The sequence below is a fragment of the Meleagris gallopavo genome, chromosome 14, assembly GCF_000146605.3.
Source record: "Meleagris gallopavo isolate NT-WF06-2002-E0010 breed Aviagen turkey brand Nicholas breeding stock chromosome 14, Turkey_5.1, whole genome shotgun sequence".
NCBI classification, from domain to species: Eukaryota; Metazoa; Chordata; class Aves; order Galliformes; family Phasianidae; genus Meleagris; species Meleagris gallopavo.
In genome coordinates this window covers 15,964,777-15,970,196 of record NC_015024.2, presented here as the reverse complement: position 1 = coordinate 15,970,196, position 5,420 = coordinate 15,964,777, and the positions used below count along the sequence as shown (strand labels likewise).

Sequence of the window (5,420 nt, the reverse complement as noted above, 5' to 3'; positions counted from 1 at the left end):
GCAGAAGCTCCGGGGCTGCCGCTGCACTCGGCGTGGACCTTCTGGCTCGACAAGTGAGCGGGGCGGGGCGGCTGGGGGTAAATCGCTGCTCCTTCTGGCTTGGTGGTGGGACAGCGGGAGTCGGGTCGTGTGTTGCCTATAGGAAAACTTTTGGTGTAACGGGCTGGGTTGCGGGACTGTGTTTCACGCAGCCACTCGACGAGCCGCTTGTGTTGTCCTTCGACAGCCGCACGTCGGTGCGGGCGATCTCCACGCCCCAATTTTAGCCGTGACGCCGCTCGGGGCAGCGGCCGTAGGGCCGTAACCCTTCGTGCCCGGGCCGGGGATCCTGCGGGTGGGAAGAGAACAGTTATGAGGGTGAGCAAAACTGCGTTATCGCAGCGCTGTGCCTCCGTGCGTACCGCAGTTCGTGTGCCTGAACTTTTATCTCCCATCTCCAGCGGTCACAGGGAGCTCCCCGGGCTGCCTATAAGCACTAGAAACCGAAACAGAAAGCTTGGATCCTGCCCTATTTACCTTGCTTTGCTGTGCGTTTGTTGTCTCGTTATTAATCTTCTGTATTCCCTCGTTTTCTGTTTCTGGTGTTTCTTCTCTCCCCTTGCTCAAGAGCACTCCTCTGCTCTGAAGGCCTTTCCTCACTCCGCGGAGCTCTGCTCCTTCAGGTTGTATCTCTTAAACGTGGTGACAGAGAAACGGAGCACGTTCATTGCAGGGCAGTTGGACTGGATGACCTTTAAAGGTCCCTTTCAACTCAAACGTCTCTGTGGATGGTGTGGAACTGCTGGAAGCGTGCAGGTGATCTCAGGTCCTGCAAATCAAGTCTTACAAGTAACCTCAGCAGTTATTTCTGACCTCCCGATTTGGTTGCAGATATGGTCAGGGTCTAAGCTGTGCTTTCAGTTTGGTTACTCTTGAACACTGCTGTGTGCTGCTGCTGAAGCTGCTGTGCAGGTGTGCTGTGCCCACAAGCCAGGTAGGGAGGAGCAGCCCGGCTGTACAACCACTGCTGGAAGTTAAAGGCCAGTTCAAGTTACTGAGGTGTATCATGATTTTTTTTTCTTATGTCTTGATTCTGCTATATTTTAGAGTCTTAGAATTCATTATCTTAATTTATCCGTCATTCTGATCTCTTCTAAGTACATTTAATTAGGCAGTTGTTCTTCCTTATCTTATTAAACCATATAATATATTAAAAAAGTGGTGCTAGGGATCTGCATGTCTTTAGTCATACATATATACAACACTGAGTTCTGTTTACCACCAACGGTAACAGAATGATGGCGGGGAACAGGGATGAAAACAAAACAGAAGAGGTGTTCCATGCATTAAAATAAATACCTAAGGCATTTAAAAGCACACTTGAAATATGTTTTATTGCATGGCTAAGAACTGCAGTGTGAGGAGCTTGCTGTGTCACTACAGGCTCTGTAATGTTATTGGTGCACCTGCTGATGAGGTGTTGCTTGGGCTCATACAGGATGAACACAGCACAGAGTACAGCTGGGTGTTTTATTGTACCTCGGTAACACCTGGTATGGAGCAGTGCTGTTAGCTATGAGATGGTATTGATTTTGATGGTAGCTGTGTGTTAAACCTGGTATTTGGGCTGACATGCAGGAGGAAGTGACACTGGAGGGTAAATACAAGTTGGGAGGGGTATGGAGAGATGTGTATTGTTCTGTTATACTCTAGTGAGAGAGATCCATGGCATATGTTTTAACACCACCAACACGTGTCTTTTTATTAAGTCACACTTAAAATATATACCCAAAAAGCAGACTTCCTATAGCAGCTAGTGATATGAGCAATTCACCTAGGCTCAGCAGCCTCACTTTTATCAGAGCTTCCCTGGTGCAGCTCCTGCCTCAGTAGTGAATGGCTTTATTTGATCCACATCAGCGTTGCTTCTCTAAGTGCCATGGCACAAGTGTAGCAGGGGGGGGCTGTGATCCCGTTGCTGTTATCTCACACACGTCATGGGAGATTTGCATTTCCTCTAAGTGCAGAGCCTTCCTTAGTGTGTGTCTAAAATACTAAGTCTGGGAATGCTCTTTGTCATAGAATCATAGATTCATTACGGTTGGAAAAGACTTCTAAGGTCATCCAGTCCAACCATCCATCCATCACCAATGTTGCCTGCTAACCACGTCCCTTAGCACCACATCTGTCCTTGCCTTAAACACCTGCATGTACAGTAACTGCACCACCTCCCTGGGAACTGATCACTCTTCTGGAGAAGGGGGTGTGTGGAAATACTCATAGGCAGACACTTCATGTGAGACAGAGAAGCTGGCTTTTTTTCCTTCTGTGGAAAGAAATGAGATTTCCTTCTTAAATTGTTAAAGTGCTTCAAGGTCAAGATCTGCAGGTTCCCGAGCTCATACTGGCATGATGTCTCTGTAGTGCTTTGCATGCAATGCTCTGGTGACGTTGGAGGCCTGGGCAGTGTCAGCAGGGTTTGCAGATGCCTTTGGTGTCACACTAGGAAGCAGATTCCTGCTGGTGGCTCGTCACACGCCTGCTTGTCACAGCGAGGGATTGGTGTGGGGTTCTGCCTTTTAAATGAAAGGTTGTTTTTCTGACTTTTGCAGTACTGTGGGTTGATTGATATATATGCACAGACACTTAAGATTGTGATTATGCCTCACAAAACATAATAATGTAAAAGTAAGGATTAGAAATCTGGTCATTATATTCGTATTGGACAGTGTATTCAATGTGAAGATTGCACAAGTGGGAATTGAAGTGAAATGGCAAAAGGCTCGGATGTCATGGATAACGGGACAGGCTGGCAACTTGAAACCATCCCTTAATGGGAGCTGGAGTTGTACATCTGTGTAAATATAAAGATGGTGAAACTGATTTTGTTTTTTTGCTGTGTATGTATGGGTGTGATGCAAATAGCCTGCTTGCTTCAGTGTGCCCTTAAATGTTTACAGCTATACTAGGTAAGTCCTTCCCTGCTGAAATAAGAAGGTACCAGAGCTGCTACTTGCCTGCTTTTTCCCTATGGAAAGTTGCAGGTTTGGCAGCAGCAGCTCTTGGTCCAACACGTGTGTGCTTGCAGGGATGGAGATGATGTACGCCCTTGCAAAAAGGCATCTTTGGAAGATCAGAGTGCATCTGAGCTGCCAGCTTTGCTGCCATGCCACTTCCAGCAAACAGCAGAATACCAGCACCCTTCTTTACAGTGCTACCAGCAATTGAACAGAGCTCACACAAGAGCCCACTGCAGAGGCCTCAGTTCTAGATAAACTCTGTAGTTTCTAGATAAACACTGCAGGGCTCTGACCCAACTGCTTTTCTTCTCAATTTGCTCCAGCGGTGCTTTTTGGGTCATTTTGTTTCTGTTGTAACTTTTGTGTAACTTTTGGGGGAAAAATATGCTAATAAGTGTTGTCAAATGTGAAGTAATGTTTATAGACAACTGGAGGAAAGAGTAAACATTTGCAGGTAAATGTATCCTTATATACTGCTTTTTCTCTCCCCAGGTTATACTGATGAGATCCATATAAATGTCATTTAGTAGATAAATTCTGATAACCGAGCCGTTTCCATAATAATTGGGAATTGTTATAACTGAGCACATCAAATATTTGAAACTAAGCTTAATAATTTCCCTTTTTCCCTATAGCAAAATCCTATTTATCTAGAATCATCTATTTCATCTATTAAAGCTCATGAGTAGGTGGCTTACAATGAAAAATGATGGTTAATATTATAAAAACGTTCAACCCAGTAAATGCATTTTGACAGGCTTTGATGGCTTGAAATCAGTCTTTGTCTGCATTCAGAATGGATTGCCGGATTTATTTAGTTGCCACAGCATGTTTTTGAGCTTATGCTTTGTAAGTAAATATTTTGCTTATTTGTAGCAAAGCCATTAGGGCTGAGTACTGACAGTGGTGTCTCCAGAAGTGCTCAGTGACTTTTAAGGCTCCAGCGAGAGGCAGGGATTGATTCCCACTGGGAAACAAAGGGCAGTGTGAGCATGTCTGAAAACAACTCCTATCCTTGGTTCTGTGCAGGGAAACAGAAGAGCTACAGTTCAGCAGTAAGCATTAACATCAGCACAACCACCTGGAGGTTTATTCATGGGTGAAACAATGGAATTTATCTTTGTGTCTCTTGTTCTTTATTCTTGAAGCTGGCAGCGGGGCTCAGTTGAGGTGGTTATTCCCGTTTCCATGCTCTGTTTTGACCAAACAGTCCAATGAGATGTGGGATGGTGGGTCTGATCTGCTTGGACAACCCCGAAGTAGCTTTGAAATGTCACCCCAAAATATTCAGAAGGTGCAGGAAAGTGTTGGGAGCCATAGGGCACAGAGTGGGCAGATAGGAGAGCTGCTGGATATTCCCTGGGCAGGCTCTCCATGGGGAATCCAGATGGGCAACTCCGGTGGGCCATCAACCCATTAATGCCCATCTCCAGCAGAGCTTTCTGTGTCCAGCTGCTGCTCCTGGCACGGCTGGCTGGATCGTTCCTTCCTGCTCATGGCTATTTGCAGTGCTTGTTGAGTTAATTCAAAACTAATTGTTTGCAGTGGCAGTAATTGGAAGTTCAGTATGGATGTATCAGCTGAATTCTGTTGTTGGTAGCAGTAAAATTATCCAAAGTGGAAAAACTCCGTAATAACCTGCAAATACTGACCCTTAAACGAAGCTTCCTATCTTGTGTATGGAGCCTTTCAGCAAGGTGCATGATCACCTGACTATTCCTAGATTAGGAATAGAAATAAATGAACAGTCCGTCACCTTGACTTCCAAAACCAATAACTTGATGTCAGGTGGGTTGTTTTCTTTGTTTTTTTTTTCAGCTGACAGTTCTTCAACATCAAAATGAACCACCTTCTGGCCTGGGAGTGGAATATTCTGTTTCTCATTTTTAGCTGATCTTGAAAGTGGCATTAAATAGCTACATGACTACTGCAATTACATAGATAACCTTTGAAAGCTGTTGTTACAGAGCAGATAATCTGTTTTTAAGATAGCAGCCCTTACCACAGCAGCACCTCAGAGCAGCATCAGTGTGAGCACGTGGAGAGAAGATGCTGCAGAATGGTTGGGTTGGAAGGGGCCTTAAAGATCATCCAGTTCCAACCCCTTGCCCATATCTCATCCAATGTGGCCTTGGGCACCCCTGTGGGACACACAGCTTCACTGGGCCGTTGTACTGCGCAGCCACCCCCAGGCAGTTGAGGCTCTGAGATCTGCAGGCTGGTAGCGAGACGTGGGTCATTCCTTGGTCGGTGGTGTGAGACATAAAGGAGCAAAGTTAGCTTGGATTTTGCCCATTCATGGACAATCATATGTGCTTCTGTAGTTCATGAGCCATACAGATTGCTCTCTCTCTTTTCCCTCTCCTCTCTTCCCTTTCTCTTCCCTCTCTTTCCTTTTCCTCTTTTTTTCTTTTTGCCTCC

The 5,420-nt window shown here is 45.5% G+C and overlaps 1 protein-coding gene across 1 annotated transcript in view; it reads left to right on the top strand.

The window, feature by feature from the left end:
- Positions 1-6: 6 nt before the first annotated feature.
- The window catches only part of EIF4E3 (eukaryotic translation initiation factor 4E family member 3), a 14,682-nt gene continuing 9,268 nt past the window's right edge, over positions 7-5,420 (top strand). Inside the window, exon 1 of the mRNA XM_010718731.2 lies at positions 7-53. The gene's annotated coding sequence lies outside the window, so the exon portion shown is untranslated. The remainder of the gene's footprint in view (positions 54-5,420) is intronic.